This window comes from Leopardus geoffroyi, chromosome D1 (genome assembly GCF_018350155.1).
Source record: "Leopardus geoffroyi isolate Oge1 chromosome D1, O.geoffroyi_Oge1_pat1.0, whole genome shotgun sequence".
Taxonomy (NCBI): domain Eukaryota; kingdom Metazoa; phylum Chordata; class Mammalia; order Carnivora; family Felidae; genus Leopardus; species Leopardus geoffroyi.
The window spans coordinates 47,948,795-47,975,126 of NC_059329.1; the positions used below are offsets into that span (position 1 = coordinate 47,948,795).

At 37.1% G+C, this 26,332-nt stretch overlaps 1 protein-coding gene across 19 annotated transcripts in view; it reads left to right on the forward strand.

Annotated features, from left to right (window-relative positions):
• DLG2 (discs large MAGUK scaffold protein 2) overlaps nt 1–26,332 on the forward strand; it is a 2,060,218-nt gene that overhangs the window by 947,599 nt on the left and 1,086,287 nt on the right. The window lies entirely within an intron of this gene.

Consider the following 26,332-nt stretch of genomic DNA (forward strand, 5'->3'; position numbering starts at 1 on the left):
CTTTTTTTGTTTTGTGGCGGGGAGTTGGTAATGAAGCATGGCCTATTGGAACACAAACATTGAACATGGTTAACATCTCCTGAGGCCCTGTGCCACCTTTCAGTCCAGGTTTCTCTAACACTGTCACCTCATTTGATCACCATAATGAGTCTATGGGGACATCTTGTTATTGTGACTTTTTGACAGACAAGAAAGGTGGATCAGTAAAGCTGTACTGCTTTTGTCCTTCTTAAAGGGGATTTGTGACTAAACCCTACATTGTTTTCTCTATAGCTCACTTCATTCTTCTCAAAACTAATGTAATGGGGTCAGAAAATCTTATTATCCTATATCTGGTCTTCTTAACTGCCTTTTTATGGTCATTCACTTAGTTTTTCATTAATTCAACAAGCAATTTATTGAATAATTGAATGTCTTCTATGGGCCATCACTGGTCTAGATCTGAGATAAATAAGAATGAAAAAGACATATTCCCTGTCCCGCAAGGAACATATACTATTTAGTGAATTACTTGCAATGCCTGGCCGGCCATTACTCTTGGTAGCCTTGTCTGCCATTAAAATGCTCCCTTTTTTACCCTCATACTATGAAGATAACTCTTAGAAGAAACAAAACATGTTTTTGTGTAGGGAAGGTATTTGAGAAACACCCAGACTGAGTTCACAGATTGGCATTATATTTTTTGAAGCAACCAGACAAATCAAACAAATGATAAGGTGGCATGTCTGACTGGCTGTCACCCTATATTAGAAAAGGAAAGAACAGTGAGTGAGTGCAGGTGTTAAAGTGAACAGACAAGCCAGTTTCTGGAATTCCAAAGCTTTCTTCACTCCCTCTTTCCTGACAAGAAATTGCTGGAACATGGAGAGTTAAATCATCAGAATTATATTGAAGTGAATTTTAATGAAAGAAAAATTTTTATAATGTCTCATTTTGCTAAAAAACAGCAGGTTAGAAACTATGTACAATATCATCTTATTCTTAAATAAATGCACCGATGTATATGAGACTAATATAGTATCAGTGGATATCTTGAAAGATAAGATTATATGTTTACTTTTTTATTTTTATTGTGAAGTTCCTATAATAGAGTCATTGCTTTTGTCCTATAACATGAAATTTGAATTGGTATAGTTGAAAATTGTTATTAAAAATGTAGGCCATGAAGTTAAAAGCACTGCAAATACCAAAGCAAAATGTAAATGAATTGAAAATGAGAGCAAAGGGGAAAACAATATAGCAACAGCGAGAGCTTTTCGAAACCTAACCTTTGGGCTCAGAAAGAGGGTGGAGAAACTCCTCTATTTTTTAAAAGACCCTGTTACTACTTCTCAGGTTTTTTTCAGACTCTGTTCTTGCAGTCCTACCCCCTCCTCTAGGGGCTATTAGGAAATCACCTGGTCCTCCAAGGCTGAATAGGTGATGTGATCATCTATTGTGGGGCATGAATGAGGTTTAAGGTCATGGGTGGATCGAAAGATTTTTTGACGGATCCATAACGGAAAACAGTTGAGGAATATCACTCATGACTGGAGTCTGACAGGCTTCTCAGGTCAGCCAAACCAAGGGGCAGGTGAAGCTAACCTGATACACCTTGAATGTCTGTCTGCATTACCCCAGTTGCCCTCCAAGGCAAACAGTTGTCTGGAGAGGGAGCTTTGTACTCACAGTAACTGAAAGTATTTTGGAGATGTTTTGCTTTATTTTTATTTTAAGACTCTGTCTTTTGTAAGATTATGAGAAAAAAGTGTGAGAAACTTGTTCTCCCCTTTTTCCCTTCCTCTTTCTCTCCCTCAGTCTTGTCTTCCACCTCTCCCTTTTTCCCCTCAGCTGTCCTGCGAGTTTTTCTCCCTCTTCCATTATTCTTCCTTATCCTTTATTCCTTTTTCAACCAATTCCTTCCTTCCTTCCCATGATTTTTTTATCCTTGTTGTTTTTGTGAGCACCTATTTTGTCAAGTTCTTTTAGGCACTGGAGACACAAATGAATATGAGAGACCCAGTATTTCTCCATACAGAAAGACAGAGAAGGACTAAAGGATTGTCAGGATACTTGTTAATCTGAGAATCTGAGAAAGAATTTGAAATCCTCCAAACTTTGGCATGAAGAACAGAAACTTTTCTTAGGCGCGTCTGCCAGTTTGATCATTGAATTCAGCAGTTGAAGCTCTCAGTTGGCTTCTAGGTGCTGTCAATTACAAGAGCTTGAAGATGCTTCTCATTGTTGGTGACAACACCAGCATCCTCCAGCTGTTTCCCAGAGCAGGTCTCTCTTTGCTATTACATGTGAATGAAGAAGAAAGGAACAAGGGAGAGTGTTCTTTGGCTCTCGATCATTTTTTAATAATGTCATAGTACCTGTGAACTTTGAGCAAGCTCTTCTGGTTTTCTTTATAGTTTTTACAAAAAGGTTGGTGAAAGCGATACTTGCTTTTTAAGGTCAGAGAATCCTAACTAAGTAAAATTGGCTGTTGTATCTCGGGGATTAGGAAATTCAGGAAAAGACAGAGCAAAGGTGACACTATAATTAACAGGCAGTTGCAGGAAAGGAAGGATTCATGCTGTGCAGTATGTAATTTGGAAACCAAATGTTCTTGTCAGAGAAACCTGGCCTTGTGCAAAAAGCTATGGGGGCTGTTTTGGACAAATGAACTGAGAAAATCTGCTTTGTGTGATGGCTAATCCCAGTCACCTGTTGTGTTTTTTGTTTTCTTTTTTTTAAATGTTTATTTATTTTTGAGAGAGAGAGAGAGAGAGAGCGCAAGAGCGCACACAAGTGGGGGAGGAGCAAAGAGAGAGAGAGACACAGAATCTGAAGCAGGCTCCAGGCTCTCAACTGTCAGCACAGAGCCCAATGTGGGATTTGAACCCATTTACCATGAGATTACGACTTGAGTTGAAGTCGGATGCTTAACTGACTGAGCTAACCGGTGCCCCTCTCTTTTTCTGTCTTGACCACAGCCAGGCCATTTGTTATTTTATTCAGTTATTTATTTAACAATTATGGATCGCCTATGATTCACCAGGCACATTGCTAAGTACAGAACCATAAAGATAGATTAAAAACAAAACACAATAAAACTTTGTCCTCAAGTAGGTCTCTGTTGACTAGAGGACACAGACAAGAGGACATCCTCCTCCCCGACCCACTAACTGACTATACAGGTTGCCCTGACAGTGGGAAAGTAAAGCTCTTCGAGTTGACCAGGAGAAAGCTGGAAAAAGTTCTAGAGAAGGACTTGAAAGAGAGTTCCAGATTTCCCAGGTGAATCTGAAGAGGAGGAGTACTGTAAGCATGTGTGAAGGAATGGTGACGAACAAGAACTCATCAAATTTAAGGAACATTACATAGTTCTTACAACAAGAGTGCATGATACAGCCAAGACCAGTGAAGATGAAGAACAAGAGATATTCTTAGGACAAAATGATACACAGCCAAGTTAACTTCTTTATTAAAATAATTTTAAATCAATAATTTGCTTAAAGATCAGTTTAAGAAGGGTCCAGTCAGAGGGCGCCTGCATGGCTCAGTTGGTTGGTTGAGTATCTGACTCTTGAATTTGGCTCAGGTCATGATCCCAGGGTGGTGATATTGAACCTCGCATGAAGTGAGCCTGAAGCCTGCTTGGGATTCTCTCTCTGCCCCTCCTTCCTTGTGTGCTCTCTCTCTCTCTCAAAATAAACAAATAAAAAATGATTAAAATTTTTTAATGAAAATTAAAAAAAAAAAGAAGGGTCCAGTCACAATACCTCAAGGACAGAAATTATATCATAATTTCTTTATATTGCCAGTTTGCAATATAATGCTTGGCATGGAAACACTCAATAAATGTAGACCTTGGAATAATCAGAGAATAATCCTTGGTACTTGAACCATTGATTCTAAAAGAGTAAGGTGGAGGGAAAAAAGAAATAGTGACCTCTTGCTATATGCCAGGTCCTGTGTTAGGAGATTTATATATGTTATGCTAATTAGTATTGACAGTATCCTCGTGGGGTTTTATACATATCTCCCTATTTTTCAGAACAGGCATTTGAAGTTTTGCGAAGTTGGGAAGCTATAGTCACATATCTAGTATATGGCCAGCAGCAGCTTTCAAACTCAGGTCTGTTTTTCTCCACAGCCTACATATCTACTTTTAGATGTGAACTTTTACTGAAATTTTTGCTGCAGAACTCTTGGGAGAATGCTACAAAATGTGTCCATTTAGAATAATAAAAAATAGGGAATTACACTGTCACATGCTAACTTAATTTCTGTAGTAAATCTGGTAAATTCTGCAAAAGTTCAGAGAAGCAGAGTTGAAAATTCGGGTTCTCCCCGCCCCCCTGGATTTTGTAGATTCAGGAAGCTTTTTATTCAACTTACTACTGGTAAATGAAACATGAAATGCAAGAAATGAATAACAAATGAGACTGTTGAATAAATGATTGTGCATAGCCTGTGTTTAAAGCAAGAGTTTCTCAAGTTGCCAGTGTTAGATTGCTGCTATACGGTGTTCTGGATATTTTAAGTGTGTAGTTGATGACTCACTTGGCCTCCAAAGAGAGTGAGAATATAAATATAACAAGCGGGGAGAAGAGAGTACTTCTAGAGTGCTGCTTAGAAAACCTTGGGCAGTGGCTTGGGCTTATTGCCTGTGTATCCTTTCTTCTACCTTCACTCTTCTTCACTAGAGCTGTGCTGGCCTTGTATTTCCACAGCCTAAGACGTGGTACTGGTTTTCTAAGCAGCATCTTTTTTTTTTTTTTTTTTTAAGGTTTATAAGGAAGTGATTTTTTAAAAATTCTTCTTGCTTTCAGTTTCAGGCCAGACTATTTTTTTTTAGCCTCACATGTCAAAAAGCTTTGCTGCCTTCAGACCTCTGAGTCATGGGCAGTGACTGGCTCCACCAGCTTTCCGCCCCAGGTCCCACATGCTTCCAAATGTGCACATTTGCTAGATGAATCAATGATGTGGAGGAGGATTCCAGATAGAGTGGACCTTCCCACTGCTGCACAGCTACCCATGGATTCCCTCCCACCTCAGTCTTCAAGGACCAGAAGTATTGGATTTTGAAGGGAAGAGGAATTCTGTCCAGGATTTTGTTGCCAAGGTGTCAGAGATAAGGGCTCCCCACAGAAAATAATCTGCCTCCAACTCTCCCCACTGTAAATTTGGAAACCAGTGATGTGTTGTATGTATGTTCTTTTAAGATCTCCTGGTATGGTTGAAAGAAGGACACATTATTTAATACGGAGGCAATATACCTGTCCTATACTTTCATAGTAATAAAGGATAATGCATGTAAATAACCCGAACTAGTCTCAAAACAATTGGCACTCTGTAAGTAATAGGACTTACCATTGTAATTATTATAAGAAAGACAATGGCATTGAAGACAAAGTAGAATATATTCTATCCTTGACACCTAATTCTTTATCCCTGACCTAAAGAGTATACTGAATTTCATGTTTAAAATGTTATGGAAAAGAGAAACTACTGATATGATTAATAGATTTTAGCTGTGATAACTCTTTTATGATCTAGGTTTTCCAAATTATATGATTTTCTTCCACATGCTAAGCTGTCTTTGGCCCATTACAGGAAAAGTGCAGGGTTTGATGAATCGAGAAAATGGTCAAAACTTTGGATAGCCTCAGATTTCAAATTGCCAATGCACTGGTATTTTTAGGAAAGTGTCTGTCGCTTGGGTCTTGAGTGAAGGTAATCTAGGCCAAATGTGTTTCTGTCTGAAGTTTTAGTATTTTTATCATTTTTCTCCAATAGAAATGGGGTCTGGCCTTTACTTGGAAGATCTGTTTTGTGGATCATAAGATTGTGTTCTCAGAGTACTGGAAGTTATGAGTAGATGCTCCCAGAAGAAACCCCAGACTTGATTTGATTTCTAGGTGACACTTATAGAAGTAACCTTGAGTAGGGAAACTACATAATTAGCCCAGTCTTGATGGGAACTAGTCATAAGTAATACAGAAGCAGCTTGTACAGAAAAATTGGAGCAGACAATTTTGTAATTCAGCCCAGTTGCTACTTCCTGTTTCTGCTGCAATTGCCAGGAATGAATCAAGTAGACTCTGGTAAAGAGTATTTTGTGTTGAATAGTGTTTTGGGGAGATGCATTGGCATTGAGGTGATGATATTAAATGTTAGATTTATTTGGATGAAAGGTTGGGTCCCTTTTGGGGTAACTTCATTGTTAAAGAATTTATTATGATATTCTTAAAATAAGGGAGCGGTTTGAGTCTGAGGGGAATACATGTACTATCTGAACTGTGATACTCACTGAAAATGCCAATGATGAATAAGTGGTGGGATTCCACAGGGAAGACCTTGAAGAGAAAATCTCTAGTCCTTAGTTTCTGTCCCTGTTAAATGGGAATGACAATGCAGACTTAGTGAGATTGCTGTGAGGAACAGCAATAAAGTACGTACTAGACCTTCTAGAATGTATGAACAATATATGCCCTGTCAGAACTTATAGTAGGAGTTATAGCCAAAGTAGTCATTCTGATAGTTGTTCTAATAGTGATAATAATAAAAATAATAGAAATAAAATGATAATATTCAGATGGTACATGCTTACTAAGTCCTAGGCAGTGTGTTAAAACTTTATATACATCATTTTAATTATGAATTAACCTTTTCATGTAAGATTATGTCATCATACCATTTTACAATTAGTTGTAGACATACGGTGGTGGTAGTGACAATGGAAGTAGCCAAAGGAATGTTAATGGCATTCCTAATGCCTCAGATTCTCTGTAGACATAGGAACGGTATTAGTAATAGGATTATACACACACCAAACCTTCCCAAACTCTTTTAAAAAGCAGTACAATTCTTAGAAATGAGCCATTATCTCCATATCTCTTTTCCCAATCTTTGACTGAAGTAAAAGAACCAAAAATGTGAATTTCTGACCATAGTCCACATTATTCAGTTATCCATTGGAGTTCACTATTCTAGTAAGCATCTCAACAAATACTCCTCAAGTAGCTACTATGTGAGAGTACTCAGCTAGGCACTGAGGATACAAAGATGAATATATCGTAGTCACTTTACCAGTTAAGGAATAGACAAAGTATGATGGGTAACTAAAGGAAATACAATGCAGCATTATGTACACTGCGATACTGAAGTACTTGCATGACACTTAGAAAGACAAATGTTTCTGTTATGATGGGAAGGCCATAAGTACATCATGATGGTTGGGAAGATACCAGAGTTTCAGATTGGTCTGATCATTTGAAGTAGGAACATTAGCACAACATGTTTTAATTAAATTCTATGTATATGGATTGTGTAAAAAAAAATAGTTATCAAAACAATGTATGTAGAGAAAATTTCTTAAAATTAAAATGGGTAAGGATGTTGTATGGGGTTTAGAAAATGAGATGTGGATTATTAAGACCCATGATTAGCACTAAGTCACAAATCTCTCTCATTCTCTATTTCCATATCTGTCAAAATAGAATATCCTTGCTTTACCTCGGCCATACTTTCATAGATTTGACTTCTGCATAAGCTATAAAATGCTATATAAGCTTGAAAGCACTATATAAACACTATGCTTTTGACCATGTACAGTTGTAAAGAATAGGAAAGCTACAATAGAAAGAGTATTCCTAAAATTGAGCTTTAATGAGTAGGATTCGAGTGTAGAGAGGAAGAGTTTGTGTTAGGGAGATCAGAAACCCTCCCAATCCCCTCTCTCTAAAAGGGACAGGGTCATCACAGTGATAATACTCCATATGGGGGAGGGAACAGCATAAATGAATACATGTAAGTAGGAATACTTAAGACTAAGTTTGCTGGGATTATATCTAGCCATCAGTAAGGAGTCCACCAATAGTGGGTAGAAGTGCATCATAATCAAAGAGCTGTGTTTGGGAGAATATTCTGTCTACAGTTGATAGGATGCTCTAGACAGCAGAGAGACAGAATGCAGAGTGAGTTAGGAGGCTAGAACTAACAAGGACTTGAACTAGGTAAGAGGTTACAGAAAGGAGGATGTGGGTACAAGAGATATTACCATGATAGATCCAGAACTGGTTTATCTCAAGCTCCTCTGTTACCACCATGGCCAACATAGATTTGAAAGAGCTTTGAGAAGGTATCATAGTGACTGAAATCCTGCATTTTCTGCAAAATAGAGCTACAGGATGGCATTCAAAGCTTTCCATGTTCAGGCTTTGATCTGCCATTTTGATCCTTCAATTAATTAATGAATTTTATGCTATAGCCATAGTAAACCATTTTTCGTTCTGTGACCATGTCTAATTTTTTAAATGCCTTTTCTTCTGCTCTCATCCTTCAGTTGCAGGCTAAATAATCACCTTTGCCACAAAGCCTCCCCTGGAACATGCCCTCTCCCTGACCCGACCCTCAGGTTAGAATCCCTGTCTCTCTTGATCAACTACCATAGTGCTGGTAACTTCATTAGCCAAAGTCACTATCTGCAAAACTTGGGATTTATTCAGTAATCAGTACTGATGTATGAGTTTCAATCCATTGTGGGATCAGATTCTTAAGAAGGAATCTGATAGCTTTTAGGTTTCATATTCAAGAACCCTTGTGAACAGCCTGGTTCCACTCAAGATACCCAATATCAGTAAACTTGTGCTGCTGTCAGAGCATGCTGTGCAGTTGTACACTCCTGTCAAGAAAGACTATTTCTGGTGGAAAACTAGAAATTATACCATTTCATCCATCAAAGCTATTAAAAAAATAAATCATTCAGGATACAGGTACCTTCAAAATATAAATGTGTTTGGATTTTTTTTTCTGACCCCAAAGAAGATGCTTATCTACCTTCAATCATTCTAGCTTTTCTAAAGGTTGCTTTTATAGAAAAACCCAAAATACAAAGCAGCACATTCTCTGCAGATAAACTATTAAGTGGTAAATTACATCAAACAATGTGCTTTTTTTTGTTTTTGGTGGAAAAACAAGGGTCCCTACCTTTTCACTTACTTATTGGCCTTTGAAGGGTCTAATAGCAGCTTCCAAAAACTGCTCTATTAACGTGCAATTTCAACAAACAACTTCCCATTTATAGGTTACCTATTCTTCCTCTTGGGTAAGTAGGATTATTATCCAGCACTAGATGTTGATATTTTTCAGCTTGGAAGTATTCTAAGCAAACAAGACCCCCTTTCCCTCCAGTTATCCCACAGGCACACACTGTCCTTTCCACACCATCCCCAGGACAGAGTTACTACTGATATTGGTCAGTCTAAGAGCCACAGCTGCCTTCATCTTTGCCTAGGTAATTTCAAATGCTTATTAGTTGGAATTGACCATTCATTCAGTGAATCAGCTGGCAACCCTTGCTCTTAATGCTCTTCTCAATTTACTTCTTTCTCTCTGAACACTTATTGGTGACCTCTTAGAAAGTTTATCCATGTGCTTTAATTAATTTGGACTCCTCATAAATATTCAGTTCAGTGAATGAACAAATCAGGGACATGACATACCATGGAAGGTTCATTTACTTTTCAGGGCAATGGATCTACAACACAATGATCCCACCTTTTGGAGGAAGTAACCCATCCCTTCTTCATATTCACAGCCACATTCACCATTTACTTCAGCCTGACAAGAGCTTCCTAATTAACCCACTGCTTATGTTCTTCCTCTACTCCGATTCATTTTTCTCACAGCACATAGGGATTTGCTGTTGAATTTTATCTATAAAGAGACTTTCATACTTTAGAGTATGTTACAGCTGACAAAATTTTGAAGTATCATATATGTGAAAAGAATAAAGTATGGTAAGATAACTACAAACATGTCCTCCAAGTTAAGAGTTAGAACAACACTAATATCTTTGAGGGTACCTGGGTGCTGTTCCCAAATTCTGTTTTCTTGCCTTCTTCTGCAGTTTATTTTTCTCATTCAGTAAAAGTTTTTAAGTCCATGTTGTGTGTCTAGTAGTGGATTGTTCATGTTTATTGCTGTATAGTATTTCATCATGTGGATCATTATTCTCTTGCCAATCAAGATTTAGATGGTTTCCAATCTTATTACAATGTAGTAATAGTCCCTCTTGAATATATCTCTTGGTGTCTGTATACAGAGTGTCCCTAGGATTGGAATTGCTAGGTCATATAGTTTTCACCTGTTAAACATTACAAGCTAATGTCAGATTGTTTTCCAAAGGTTGTGCGTAGCCACATGACTCCTAGAATGCTGAGGAGTTCACATTCATTATATGCTCACCAATATAAAATTTTGTCAGACTTATATTAAATTTTGCCTATTTAGCAGGTGTAACATGTTATTGTGCATTTTATCTAGTTTGCATTTTCTTGATGAATAATAAGACTAGAGGATCTTTTAATATGTTTATTCAACATTCATATTTCTGTTTCTGTGAAATGAGAATTCAGTGATGGATGTTTGCCTACATTTATACTGCATTGCCTTATTTCTTATTGATTTATAGTGGTGTTTTTCTTTTCTCCTTCAGGATACTGATACACCATTGATTACAAGTATTGCAGATACCTTCTTTTACATTGTAGATTAAGCTCTTGGTTTTAGTGTATTCAAACATAACAATTATTTTTAAATTATTTTTTATGTTTATTTATTTTTGAGAGAGACAGAGACAGAGTGCAAACAGGGGAGGGGCATAGAGAGAGGGAGACACAGAATCTGAACCAGGCTCCAGGCTCTGATGTGGCCTTTAAACTCACGAACTATGAGAGATCATGACCTGAGCCCAAGTCTCATGCCCAACTGACTGAGCCACCCAGGCACCCCTACATAGCAATTATCTGTACTTGGAACTTTCTCTACTTTGTTTAAGAAATATCTCCCCATCTCAGGATCATAAAGATAGCAAACTATAACTTTTCTCTTTTATACTTAAATTTGTAGTCAATCTGGTATTGATCCTTATGTATTCTTTTTCACAAATCAATAATTGTTACAGCACTATTTATTAAGTAGCTTTCCTTTCTTCTTCTCCCAGTTGTCTGCACTGTACACTCTGACATACATTTCTCTCTTTTTTTTTCCCACGTATTTCTAGACTCTATGGGCCTGTTTCTGTGTTCTCTATTCTGCTTCACTTACTTATCCCTATGCCAAATCCACACTATCTTAACTAAAATTCTTTATAATTAATCATGCTTATAGTCCAAATTGTTCCACATTATTTTGCTTCAGGAATATCTTGGCTTCGTTTAAGTGTTACTCTTTTGTGTGCATTTTAGAATGAACATGGAAATTTCCACACAATTCCTGTTGAGGTTATCAATGTACTTGCTTGAACGTCTACATTAATTTAGGAAGATTGATCTTTTTCTGAGATTCAGTGTTTGCCTCTATGAAATGGGACTATTTTTGCATTTATTTATATCTTTAATGTCTTTCAGTAATTTTATAATTTTCTCCATAAATATTTCACATTTTAAAAAGTCATTAATTTCAAAGGAAACTTTTGTGAATTCTTTCATCAGGTTCCTATATTGTTCTAGCTAATAAATAGTATCTCCTTCCCATGTATGTATTGAAAGAATCATATGATCTTTCTCCCTTATTATGTTAATGGGATGAATTATACAGATTGAGTTGTAAGAGTTAAACCAACTTTGTATTTCTGGTGTAAGTCATTTTCCTTTGCTTGCTTGCTTGTTTTTTGGTATTTTGTTTTAGCTTCATTATTCTGTTAATATTACCATTTTTCTTCTAACCTTTTTGGGTTTAATTTGTTTTTATTTTTGTTGATTAGTTCATTGACTCAGCCCTTTTCTTTTATATTAGCATTTAATATAATACATTTCCCTGAAAACATTTTAGATACATTGACATCTCATACATTTTATATGCAGTCTTTTTTATTCACATTCAAATAGTATCATTTACAAAGATTTATTTTATGACTTCTTTGATCCTAGAACTATTTAGAAAACATGTTTTTTACTTTCCAGAAGTAGGAGGATTTTTCCTTTCTTTTATTGATTTTTGATTTAATAAAACAATGTCCAGGAAATACTCTATGGTAACCATTTTTTAAAATGTATTTTAGCTTAGAATGTTGTTGTTTTCCTGAGAAAAATGTGTGTTTTCTAATTATTGGATGGTAAGTTTCTAACTATACGCAGTAGGCCATGTTTTTTAATTTATTTTTTTCAAATCTTCTATACCTTTGCTAAATTTCTACCTATTTAACCTATCAATAAGTCAAAGGGATTTCTTAATACTCTCGCTCTTGAGTAGTGTAATTACTGATATTTGTTAATATGTTCTCGTGTTTCTGTATTTAAACTTTTCACAGGGTGCCTGGGTGGCTCAGTGGGTTAAGCATCCAACTTTGGCTCAGGTCATGATCTCACAGATCCTGAGTTCAGGCCCCACATCAGGCTCACTGCTGTCAGCACAGAGCCCACTTCAGATCCTCTGTCTCCCCCCCCCCCCCCCGCCGCCCGTTCCTCCCCCTTCATGCATGCACTCTCTCTCTCTCTCTCTGTCTCTGAAAAATAAATAAGTGTTAAAAAAAATTAAAAAATAAAGTTTTCACATAGTCCTTTTAAGTTATGTATTTGACAGTCTTAATATCTGAATTCCTTGTAAGTCTGAATCTGTTGTTTCTCATCATGGTCTGTTTCCTAATGTCTTCTTAATGATGACTTTGTTCTTTGGAATTTTGAGGGGTTAAACCTTACGATCTTTTCTTCCAGAGAGGATTAGACTTTGCTTTCGATTGAAACCATAGGATTCTTTGGAATTGGGACCACTTTGCTTCCTTTTGAGGGTTCTGCTTAATTTAGATTCTCAAATTCTCTGATCTCAGACCTGAAAACATTTTCCCTCAGAGCATCCCTGTCTTTCATTTTCTTACAGCCCCTTTTCTGGTTTTGTTTGATGCCTTGTTGTTTGTTTTGGTCTTGCTGGGTTTTTTCTCATATTCTTAGATGTCTGTGATTCATTGAAAGCATAATGGTTAGAATTTATTAAAACATAGATATGTTTGCAGCCGAAGAGTCCACCAGAGTGAGTTCCTTGTCTGTAAAACTGATGGAAGGGGGAATATTTTGATGCAGACTTTGATCATGTTGATTTCCTGCTTAAAATCCTCCAGTAGACCTCAGGATTAAGGACAATCTCTAGCAAAAGCAGGAACACCCCAAGATCAGATCTCTTTTCCCATCTTCAATCTCCTTTTCCTCTACTTACCCATATGAATCTATACTCTGCTAAATTAAATCCAAAATACTTAGAATTCCCTGAATAGACCCACTTTTTAAAGACTTTCTACTGCTTCAATCTTTTTCTTTTTATCCAGATACTTCAGACTTTAAGTTCCAGTGCACAGATCACTTCTTTTTTAAAGTGTTTTCTAATCCCCAAAAGATAGTTTAAATGCCCTCCTAACAAATACCCACAACAACTTACACATACCTTTATTTTAGCTTTTACAAAACTGCATTACTTTCATTGATTATATTTGTCTATTTTTCTTCTGTTAGGTGCTGAGAGAAAAAGCTGTTTCTTGTTTATTCGTCTATTTCCAGTGCATAATACTTAGGATGGTCAAATATGGTAATCTCTTAGTTCAGGGTCTTCTATAATGTAATACCATAGGCTAGGTGGCTTATAAACAACAGAAATTTGTTTCTCACAATTCTGAGGGCTGGAAAATCCAGCATCAAGGTACCAACAGATTTGGTGTCTGGTGAGAGCCTGCTTCCTGATTTATAGGCAATTATCTTTTTGCTGTGTTGTCATGTGGAGGAAGGGACAAGGGAGCTCCTAGAAGGGACAAGGGCACTAGTCCTTTTCATGAGGGCTCCTCCCTCATGACCTAATCACCTCCAAAGTCCTCAGCCCTAAATACTACTACATTGAAGATTAGGTTTAAACATAGGAATTTTGGACATAAATATTCAGTTGGTGGCAATTAGGTTGCCCAAGAAGTCCTGACTTTAATCTCTAGTTTTCCTAGTGTCATGATTAAGAGTACCCACTTCAGTTTTTGAAAGTGCCCACTTTGAATGAGGAATTATATAGTCACCCTAATAATATTGTAATGTTTGTTGAACTTTGTTTATATGTTTTATGTTTGTTTTTATGAAAACATAAGGGGGAAGAAGGAAGGCTATGTGGAACTAGACAATGAGATCTGACTCATCTTTCTAGCAATGATGCTTTGTAAAAGTTATTTAACTCCTTGGTGCTTTAGTTTACTCATCTGCAAAAGGAAAATATTCCCTGTCCACTTCAAAATGAAGCTAACTGTAATAAAAACTCTACTCTCTTAAATGTAATGCTTTTAATATGCTAAGCACTTTCACGTGCATGATTTCTTTTACCTTCTAAATGAGATCACTAGAAAGTGAACATTTCTATAGTTTTTTGAACTAACACTTCACATGAGCAAGAGCAGTTGTTAGTGCTGTTAGTGTTAGGGTCTGGTGACTCTGCTTTCGTGTTTGTATTTATTGAGAGTCTACTATGTGTAAGGTGCCTGTGTTAAGTACAGATCGTTGTCACTTTTTATTTTTTCTTTTTTAATTTTTTAAATGTTTGTTTATTTTTGAGAGAGAGAGAGAGAGACAGACAGACAGACAGAGTGCAAGTGAGGGGGGGCAGAGACAGAGGGAGGCACAGAATCCAAAGCAGGCTCCTGGCTCTGAGCTGTCAGTACAGAGCCCAATGCGGGGCTGGAACTCACAAACTGTGAGATCATGACCTGAGCCAAAGTCCAACGCTTAACCAGCTGAGCCACCCAGGCACCCCCATGTCACGTTTTCAAATTGAATTTATGTTATATTTAGTGTGACTATTGAACTCATCTAAAAAGACTGAAGCTATACTTATTTTTCATTGGTTCCCTGCTTTAGAATTAAAATCATGACACCTAATACCTTCCATGGAATTCATGAAACTCTCTCCCACAGCAATTAGAAGTGACAGAACAAATCATTGGGGGAATATTCCATTGAACTGTATCATCCTTATGAATGGGGAGCTTGCTTGAGTTCTTGACTGAGTAATTAAGTGTGTCTTTCACTTAAGAGTTCTATCAATTATGTTTACTTCTTATTAGATTAACTCATGAAAAATGAAGAACTATAGCAGTGCTCATATGGCTACTGTGAAAGTCTTGTAACAGCAGATGTAGATTACAGCACGATTGATTTAACAACTGTACCTGAATTGATTGTCCAGATGGTCAAAATGGCAAGACAGAATAACAGTGATCATTGCACATCTCGCATTATACACAGTGTTCTTTATCTTCTGAAACTCTTCCACTCACATAGTTTCCAGATGATTCTATTGACCACAAAAGCCTTTTAAGGTAGACAGAAAGGTATTTTAAAGATAAGGAAAGGGGCGCCTGGGTGGCTCAGTCGGTTAAGCGGCCGACTTCAGCTCAGGTCACGATCTCACGGTCCGTGAGTTCGAGCCCCGTGTCGGGCTCTGGGCTGATGGCTCAGAGCCTGGAGCCTGCTTCCGATTCTGTGTCTCCCTCTCTCTCTGCCCCTCCCCCGTTCATGCTCTGTCTCTCTCTGTCTCAAAAATAAATACAACGTTAAAAATTTTTTTAAAAAAAAGATAAGGAAATGAGGGGTGCCTGGGTGGCTCAGTTGGTTAAGTATCTGGCTCTTGATTTCAGCTCAGGTCGTGATCTCTCAATCTACGTCACTCTTCATCTCTCTCTGTCTCTCTCTCTCTCTCTCTCTCTCTCTCAAAATAAATCAATTTAAAAATAATTTTAAAAAAAGATAAGAAAATGAACCAGTTAATGTGTGTGTGTGTGTGTGTGTGTGTGTGTTTTCTTAGCACTTGTCTGCCTGATGCCAAATGATCTCCCTGACTACAGCTGATCTTAGTGACAAGAGATTGTTCTAAATGCAAATCTAACCTGCTTTCTCTATTACATATAACCTATTTTTCTACTTTGGCATGAGTTAAAATTCACACACTGTAAGCCTTTTCTGTAAGCACCTCATGATCTAGCTCTTCCTTGCTTCTCCAATTTTAATTTTAATCATTTTCGTTTTTCTTAGTCCTTTGACCCCTTCCACAGTGTGTCAGGCTTTCACATTTTCTTTGCTCACACGATTTCTTCTGTCTGTCGTGTTGTGGTCTCCATTGAAAGTTACCTACTTCCTAAAGCCTTTGCTAGCCTTTCTTGCTTTCCCCAAACTCTGGTCTCTATTCTTCTCTATCAAAAAGTTATCCCCCCTTGGGGTGCCTGGGTGGCGCAGTCGGTTAAGCGTCTGACTTCGGCCAGGTCACGATCTCGCGGTCCATGAGTTCGAGTCCCGCGTCAGGCTCTGGGCTGATGGCTCAGAGCCTGGAGCCTGTTTCCGATTCTGTGTCTCCCTCTCTCTCTGCCCCTACCCCGTTCATGCTTTGTCTCTCTCTGTCCCAAAAATAAATAAACGTTGAAAAAAAAATTGAAAAAAAACAAAAAGTTACCCCCCAGAAATGCATTTACTTGTTTATAAACTTTTCTTTACTGGACTCAGTGCCCTTTTGTTTCTGTATTCCTAGCATATGGCAGAGTTTCAGACATAGAATAAACACTGAAATACTATTTATTGAAAAAATAATGAGTAATATATAATCCTATTTCTCCTTTCTCACTTTATCTGAAACTGTTGTTACATATTTACAGTTCTTTATAGTTGATCAAATGCGTTCATATCTCTCATTCCATCTGTTTTCCCACAGAAATAACATGAAATGCATAGGCAGGCAAGGGCCTAGTTGGCAACTGAAGAACAGGAGGCTCAGGAAAAAGAAATGACTGCCTCCAACTTGGTGACTATGTGATGTCACTTCAGCCTGAGAGTGTGTGTCCCCACTGTGAGTGCTATAAGTGTTATCATTAGATGTCCTTGGGCAAGGAATTTCTACTATTTAAATGAGTTGAGATAGGAAAGTTTAGACTGTTAGGTTTTAAAAAGCTTGAAAAATTCCAAAGAAGAATTAAAAACTTTTATTCTGTGTTCTTCCCAGCTCATCATTTTGCCTTGGCAATTAAGCATTGAGCCTGTGGCATTTATTAAAAGAATCAACAACTCCAGCAATAATAAGAGTAGTTCATATTTAGTGAGCACTTACTATGTGCAGGGCATCATGCTGACTGTTACATGACTTTTCTCAATTAACTCTCAAAACCAAATCTTTATTTCCTTTACTTTATAGATAAAGAAGTATAATCTCAGAGGGAATTCACTACCTTGGCCAAACCAAATAGCTCTTTCATGGTGGAGCCAGTAATTCTCTCTGAAGGGAGCTGGCTGGAGATATTGGCCTCACCTGAAATTTTAGACCAAGAACTCAGCTTCTCTCTGATAACTTAGATCACAGAGACTATTTCCTCAGCATGATTGTGAGAAACCACTATCTGGTGTTTGTAAATTATCTAATGGTATATATGGAATATAAAATACCAATATTTCCTTTCTGATTTGGTTATCCTGAACATTGTGTGAAATCTTGGTGCCTCAAGAGAGAGCAGTTGCCCTCATAGTGTTACTTGGAGGAATTCAAATTAGATCAAGCCAGTCCCCAGTGTATTGAAGTGTTCTCCTTCAGCCTGCTGCTTCACAGAGCCCTGCAGCGCAAACTTGTTCAGCAGAATCTTGATCACCTTAGACTTGCCTTCAGGAATTCATAACATTCCATCCATGCCCTCTGTTTTATGAAGATATGTGATATAGTACACGTGATTAAAGACTCCCATAATAAGTTGGAAAGAACAGGACCTCTGGAGCCGGGTTGTCCTGGGCTCAAATCGCAGTCACGCCAATTGCCAATGATGGAGTATTAGGCACATGAATTAATATTTCTGAGCCTCAGTTGACTCATCTGTGAAATTGAGCTTATGTAAGTATGTCATGATGTTATTGTAAAGACAAATATAATGTGTGTATGTGTACACATATATTTTATGCATATATATAATTAGTCCCACACATAGTAAATGTTTAACAAGGATTATTACTTCTCCCCTTTATTTTTAAAATATTTTAAGTTATATAACAATATTATAAGACTTGCATAAAGTGAGAAAATAAAGTATCTTACCTATGGTCTCACACAAAATATGTAATCATTATAGTTCTAGTGTATTTTCTTCTTTTCATTTTTCATATGGCCATGTTTAAATCCTGCCTTTTCACTTAGTATTATGTTGTAAACACTATCATAAATATCCTTTACTGAACAACTCAGTCATTTCACTCCTAGGTATTTACTGAAGTGTAATAAAGGCATATGTCTACCTAAGTCCATGAAGAATTGTACTTGAATGTTTATAGTGGTTTTATTCATATTAGGGAAATTATGGAAATACTCAAAAACCATCAACAGGAGAATGGATAAAGAGATTGTGACATACCCATATAATGGACTACTACTCAGCCACAGAAAGAATACATGATTATTTTATAGTTCTATAAATATTTTGATAAGCTTATAAATACATAAGTATGCTGAATAAAAGAAGCAAGGCAAAAAAGAGTACTTACTCTATAATCCCACTTGGGTAAAATTGTGGAAAACTCAAACTATATTGAGAGAAATCAGGAAATTGGTTGTTTAGAGATGAGAAGAGGTGGAAGGGAGAGATTACAGGGGTACACAAGGAAATTTTTTAAATTATTTTGATTAAACGGATGGTTTCACAGGAATTTATGTAGCTCAAAATGCCTCAAATTGTATACTTCACATATGTAGTTTATCATTAAGTCAAATATATATATATATTTGTGTGTGTGTATATATATGCATATATACATATGTATATATATACATATACATATATGTATATATATACATATATACGTATATGTATATATACATATATATGTGTGTGTGTATATATATATGTGTATATATATATATATATATATATATATACAGGAATTTATGTAGCTCAAAACTCCTCAAATGTATACTTCACATATGTAGTTTATCATTAACTCAAATATATATATACATATATATATATTTGTGTGTGTGTGTGTATATATATATATATATATATATAATTATCTTGGGGGGAAATCTCACTATAATAGTCCCATTGTATCATTGTTTATTTAACTATTTCCACTTGCTGTATGTTTAGATTGCTTCCAATATTTTGTAAGTATACACAACAAATTACGATGAACATTTTGGCACAAAGCTGTTATATATTATTTGCTCTCTCTTTAGAATCTACTAATGGTGAAATAATATTTCACTGAAGAAGAATGGCATAGAAAAATATTTGTAGTTCACTACCAATTAGTGTAGTTATTCTTATGAAGGAGTTATGTGTACAACAGATTCAGCAGCTACTTTTTTTTTTTTAAGAGAGCATGAGCAGGGGAGAGGAGAGGGGATGGAAGGAGGGAGGGAGGGAGAGAGAGAGAGAGAGAGAGAGGGAGGGAGGGAGGGAGGGAGGGAGGGAGAGAGAACAGGAGAATCTTAAGCAGGGTCCATGCTCAGTGCAAAGCCCAACGTAGGGCTTGATCCCATGACCTTTGGATCCTGTCTTGAGCTGAAATCAAGAGTCAGATGCTCAACTGACTAAGCCACCCAGGTGACCCCTTCTTTTTATGATTGCAATCATTCCTTTTTAGGCACAGCCACTTGGGTTGCTGATAAAAACAGTAGTATAGAGGCACCTGGGTAACAATTAGAGCTGTAAAACCAGGATTTTCAGGCAGGAGATCAATAGTGATGGAATCTTAAACTTCTTCAAGCATCTGATCCCATCAGGTTTCCAGAGGCCTCATGAACTATCCCTGCTGTCAGTATGTACCATCAGTCATCCTTTTCAGTAGTCAACTAATCTGGTTGTCTACTCACTTCTATGTGCTTGCTTCCTTTCCTTCTTAGTCAATGCTGAGTTTTTGTTTGTTTTTTCCCCTATTGAGAAAGTACAAGGTGCTATATTGGACTTTCACTTCAAAATTCACCGTTCATTTATTCATGCAATAAAATAAAATTTTGCAGGGCTTGAACTGTATGCCAAACATTGGATTTCTATTAAGAGGAAAGCTCTGAGTAATACATAATGCCTGGCTTCAAAATTTGAGAAACTATTATGTACATAATAAATTAGAATAGGTGGTAATTAGCACAACCAGAGGCATATCCCACCAGGGAACACATAGATGTATCCCAGCCTAACGCATTAGGATGGACTCTACAGAAAGTGAACAACTCAACTGGCAATTAGAAAAGGAAGACCCAGGTGAAGAAGCATAGAAGGAGAGGGAGGAGAATGTTTCAGCTAAACGGCATTATAAGACAACAAAGGGAGAGAAGGGATGGCAGTATTCTGTGGGTATGAGTGTGACTGTTATGCTGGTCTGGGAGTGAATGGCCAGGGCTGCATATTCAAGCTGCTGCCCTTGGCTTAGGCTGTCTTTTCAGAAGAGGTGGACAGCCTGAAGCTAAAAAGGCAGGATTGACAAGATTAGGGTAGTAAGAGTAGGAGTGGCAAGGGCATTGTCAGCAGGCCTGGGGCTAGGCTGTTGAAGGGGTTTGCCATTGACCTGTTGACTCAGAGGTCCCCCCAGTGGCTTACACCTTGATCCCCTTCTTTGTCAGTAGTGGAGTGCATTTCCATGGTCTTTCAGTTTGCAGAGCCTACCAGGCCACCTGATGTCTCCTCTAAGATGGTTCTGGTTTGCGTCACCACCTGGAGCCTTTCGTGATCTAATCATGGTGTTCATATTGATGAAAGTTTGTTTGCATTTTAATGTGCCCTTTACATAAGAAATAGCCAGAGAAAAGAAAAAAAAAGTACTGCTAAAATATTCCTTAAAGTATTTTTCTGATTATAAAAGTAATATATGCTTGTTATAGAGGAATAATTATCATTAATCATGACTGTCTTAACAATATTTATTGTAGAAAAGTTGAAAAAGCATAAGGAAAGAAACAAACCTTACTGGCAATATTCAAGGGCAGCATAGTGAAAAGTTTTTCCTTTCAGTATTATCTGCATATCTTAATGTATCTAAACCCTGGTGTATTTAATCAATGCCCCACTAATAAATATTGGGTCCTTTCCAGCTGTTTTGTTTTACAAAATTACTACAGTGGTAATTCTTACGTATATATTTTAGCATACAAGATTTAGTATGTCATAAAATTATAAAGGTATAACTGTTGGAGGATGAGGAGAATCTGGTACTCTTGAGCGTTGACTAAGTTGCAGTTTCCATATCTTTTTATATATTGTCTTATTTAATTCTTATCTCAGGGATGTCAGGGATGTATTCACCCACTGTAGAGATGAAGAAACTAAGGATCAGAGTGGTTAAATAACTCTCCCAAGGTACAGCCTGAATTAGAGGTGAGACATTAGCCAGAGTCTATCAAACACCAAAGCTCATGTTCTTCCATCTACATATGTCTTCTTAAAAAATCAATGAGAATTATGGTGCTTCTTTTGTAACCCAGAGATAAGATAAGATCTCTCTTTCTTAATAAACACGTTAACAATTACTGACCATTACTATGCAACTATACTGTTCTGGGTACTTCATATTATTAACTCATTTACTCCTCCAAACCCAATGACAGTCTACTGTTGTACCCAACATACAGATGAGGAAACTGAAGCATGGAGAAATTAACTAAATTACCAATGAACACTTAGCTCTTGGGCACAAAATTCAGGATTCAAGCAAAGCAGTCTGCTCTCTAGTCAGCATTCTAAACCACTCCACTACATTGCGTCTCACATACAATTGTCAGTTTGTGCCAGAAACTGAACTGTAGGTGTTGTTTTACTATATGTAGTAACATCACATAATATTAAAAGGCTTCGTAAGAATCAAGAACACAGTGTTTTAGAACTGGCTACTTTTTCTTTTCTTTTTTTTTTGAATCCAAGTTCTGCCATTTTCTAATTCTGTTAACCTCTCTATTTCTGAGTTCTTCATCCATAAAACATATAATAATAGTAAGCATCTTATGGGGTTATTATGGGAATAAGCATTTGTATGGTACTTAAAATAATGCTTGGCATCTACTTATCACTATTTGAGTTTATGTTAAACAGTTTGTACTTTCTGAGTTCTCTTCTAATTTCTTTCTCACAAACCACGCTCTAGGAAACTGTGATCTCAATGGCAGCCCGAGGTGACCAGACACATCCACAATTTTTGGCTTTTCCAAATGCCCTGCCCACTATTGCTGCCCCAGCAAATATCTGGGCCCCAAGGCTTCATAGTATCTTATGTTTCTGTGAGATCTGCTTTAAAGGGAAGAATCAGCCTTGCCAACTTTCCAAATTTAGCCAAAACTGGGTCACCTAAAAAAGTAGTGCACTGTTCCCTCAAGTAACCTTTTGCTTATGTTAATTTTATATGAAGCGTTCCTCACCAAATCTTAGCACGTTCTGAATTTCATGAGTCACTCTTCGGCAGATAAATGTGTGAGGACTGCCTTTTCAGAACTGTTACCAGATGTGGAGCAGCTTGCTTCTGCCCTTGGTCAACTCTGTATCTCCTGGGACTGGTACAAAGACTAAAAAACAAACAAACAAAAAAGAGGATCAGATATGAGCATTTATATTTTTGTCTTTCCTGTTGTAAAATCTTCAGGAAGGAATTTTACTTCAAATGAGTTGGGCCACATCCCTAAGGTTGCTCACTGACTGGTGCCCGTCTCTCTGCTAGGTACTCTTGTACAGACAGGAATTTGATTCTGGTCCTGCCTTTAAAGATGACACAGTCTCATGTTGATTATTAGTCTCTAGAGAAATGCATCTGAGGAGCATCTGCAGTTTGGGGTCAGAGGTTGATTTTCTCAGGCCTGTCTTGACACAATCACATAAATCATTATCAGACATAGGACCCTCCCCTTGTATCTCCTGACTGAAGAGAGCCTTATAGAGTCATGGGAAAGGTCTTCAGTGAAGAGCTTCTCTTCTCCCAGTGGACACAGAATGTGTAGGTTACCACAAAACGAAGACCACTAACACTTTAAGAGGGCTTCCCATAGACCAGGCACCATATTAAAGATTTGGTGATCATATTTTAGCCTGTAGTCAACCCTGTGAGGTGATTGTCTCTTTCAGCAGATGTGGGGACTGATGCTTACTAATAATTTTCAGTGAGAATAACTTAATTAAGATGAGAGCTAGGAAAGCATAGAGTCCAGAATTTGAACTTAGATCTGTCTGGTTCTGGAGTCCATGTACTCGACATTGTAGAATTATCTCCTAAAGGAATAATTTTAGAGAAAAAAATATATTGAATTTAGAATATTAGAAATCCTTGCCAGAGTGAGAGATTTTTAAAATGTTTATTTATTTTTGAGGAGAGGGGGGAAGCAGAGGAGAGAATCCCAAGCAGGCTCCACACTGTCAGTGCAGAGCCTGACACAGGGCTTGATTTTACAAACTGTGAGATCATGATCTGAGCCAAAATCTAGATTTGGACACTTAACCAGCTGAACCACCCAGGTGCCCCCAGAGTGAGAGATTTTTAAAGTCTACTGGTATGATGTTCATGAAAAAATGGTATTTCTTCCATCACCATAATCTTACTCATACTTTTTCTTACAAGTGCATCATTATGGCCTGTTCTAGTTCAGCGTAAGCAAGGTTATGCGTCAGTAGGCATAGTTTTATATGCTTCTATCAACTTGACTGGGTAGATACAAGATGGGAGCTTTGGAGGCTCATAAACCCCAATTCTATCAGTATACCAGCTGGTGACTCTCAAATGGAAAGAATAATACCTTATTTGTGGGGTTAGCACACAATATAGAGTAGTTATTTTTAACTGACTGGATTATAGTTGTAACTCAATACGTCATAGTCTTTCCCCCTTCACAATGAGCTATCCTAGTGACTCACTATCTGGGTAAAAAGAGCTTATCTGGAGATATTTACTAAGTACAAACAGAATCGTACTATTTTAAATGATTGGAGAATACTAAAGGATTGAATGTCTGAAGTGTTCTGCCCTTGATGTCCTTAGATCCTGGATATGGAGAAAAAGTTAAAAAGTAGAAATAATTGAAAGACAAATGCTTTGAACTACTACCTTTTCAGGGAATAAAACAGAATTCATTGAAAGCAAAGACTGGTACAGGTGAGGGATCAAGGAAGGCCTGGAGAGTAGAGATTGAACAGGTCTTGGGGCAAGAGGTGGGAGTCATGGAAATAAGTTACACAGGAAAAAGAAAGAACTAAAACCATCAATTTTTCCTAGAACTTCCCTCCTCACTTTTTTATTTCCTTGTTTCCATAGCAAGAACATAGAAGTCATTTCCTTTTCCTCCCCACTCCCTTTCTCTAGGACCAGTGCAACTGCTTTTATTTTTGTATTTTAATTTTTTTTTTTTTTGAGAGAGAGAGACACAGTGCAAGTGGGAGAGGGGCAAAGAGAGAGGGGGACACAGACTCCAATGTAGGCTCCAGGCTCTGAGCTGTCAGCACAGATCCTGACATGAGGCTCAAATTCACAAGCAGTGAGATCATGACCTGAGCCAAAGACCCACGCTTAACCGACTGAGCCACCCAGGTGCCCCCTTAGTTGATTACAGAGACAGAAGAATTGATCTTCTTGACATCCTTCCAAAAAGAGTTTAGATAGTTTCATTTGTTCCTCAACATTGCTATTTCACTTAGTAGTTAAGGTAAAAAGAAAATTTTCTTACAGTTATGCAATGTTCTTATTTGAAAAGGAATATGGAAGTAAAGCTATTTAAAACAATGCATGGTTAATAGAGAACATAGGAGAACATATAAAAAATATTTAACATGGGTCCACCATACAGAGAATATTGTAATTTATATTTTTGAGTCTTTCCTGTTAGCTTTTGTTTTATTTTCATATGTGTTATCTCTATTTCTCATAATGGTGATTATATTATATACATTTTTGTATTCTTCATCTAGAAGTTGTTATAAGCATAAAATTCGAAGATAAACCATAGTTTACTTAACCACTACTTAGTATCATAACACTAATATTGTGCATAGTTTCCACTAGTAAAATCATGTTAAAAATGGTCAGGGGATGCATGAGTGGCTCAGTCAGTTAAGCATCTGACTCTTGATTTCAGCTCAGACCGTGATCTCATGTCGTGAGATGGAGCCCCAAGTTGGGCTCTGTGCGCTGGGTGTGGTGCCTGTTTAAGATAATCTCTCTCCCTTTTCCCCTACCCTGCTCACTTGCACATACTCACTCTCTCACTCTCTCTCTCTCTCTCTCTCTCTCTCTCTCTCTCAAAAAAAAAAAAGAAAGAAAAAAAGACCAGTATTCATTTTTGGATTATTTCTAAAAAATATACTCTCTGATTTGGAATATATAGAATTAAATTTTTGGTGGAGTTAATTTTTTATTGAAATGTAATTAACATTCAATATCCTATTAGTTTCAAGTATACCTCGTGGTTATTTCATATTTTTATACTTTATGAAATGATCCCTACAATAAGTGTAGTCACCGTTGGTCATCATACAAAGTCATTGACAGTATTACTGACTATATTCCCTAGGCTGTCTTATTACATCCCCATGACTTATTTTACAACTGGAAGTTTCTACCTCATAATCTCTTTCACCTGTTTCAGCTAGTGCCAACCCCCCTCTCCTCTCTGGTACCAATAATTTGTTTCCTGTATCTATGAATTTGTTTATATTTTGTTGTGTGCAGTTTTATTGTTTTTGTTTTTATTTTTAGAATCCACATAGTAAGTGAAATCATATGGTATTTGTCTTTCTCTGTCTGACTTATTTCACTTAGCATAATACACTCTAGGTTCATCCATGTTGTTGCAAGTGACAAGATTCCATTATTTTTACAACTAATATTCCATTGTGTCTGTATACACAATGGATACACACACACACACACACACGTCACATTTTTGGTATCTGTCCATCTCTTGATGAACACAGTTTGCTTCCCTATATGGCTATTGTAAATAATGCTGTAGTAGACATAGGCATGCATATATTTTTTCAAATTGGTATTTTTGTTTTCTTTAGATAAATACCCCAAAATCAAATTCCTGGTTTTTATGGTAGTTCTTTTTTAATTTTTTTGAGGAAACTCCATACTGCTTTCCATAGTGGTTACACCAATTTACATTCTCACCAAAAGTGCATGAGCTTTCCCTAATGTTTACATCCTTGCCAGCGGTTGTTACTTTGTCTTTTTTTTAAATTTAATTTTAGAGAGAGAGAATGCATGAGCCATGGAAGAGGGGCAGAGGGAGAGAGAGAGAGAGAGAGAGAGAGAAAGAGAGAGCGAGCTTAACCAGGCTACACACTCAGCATGGAGCCTGATGTAGGGCTCAATCCAAAAACCCTGGGATCATGACTGGAGCTGAAATC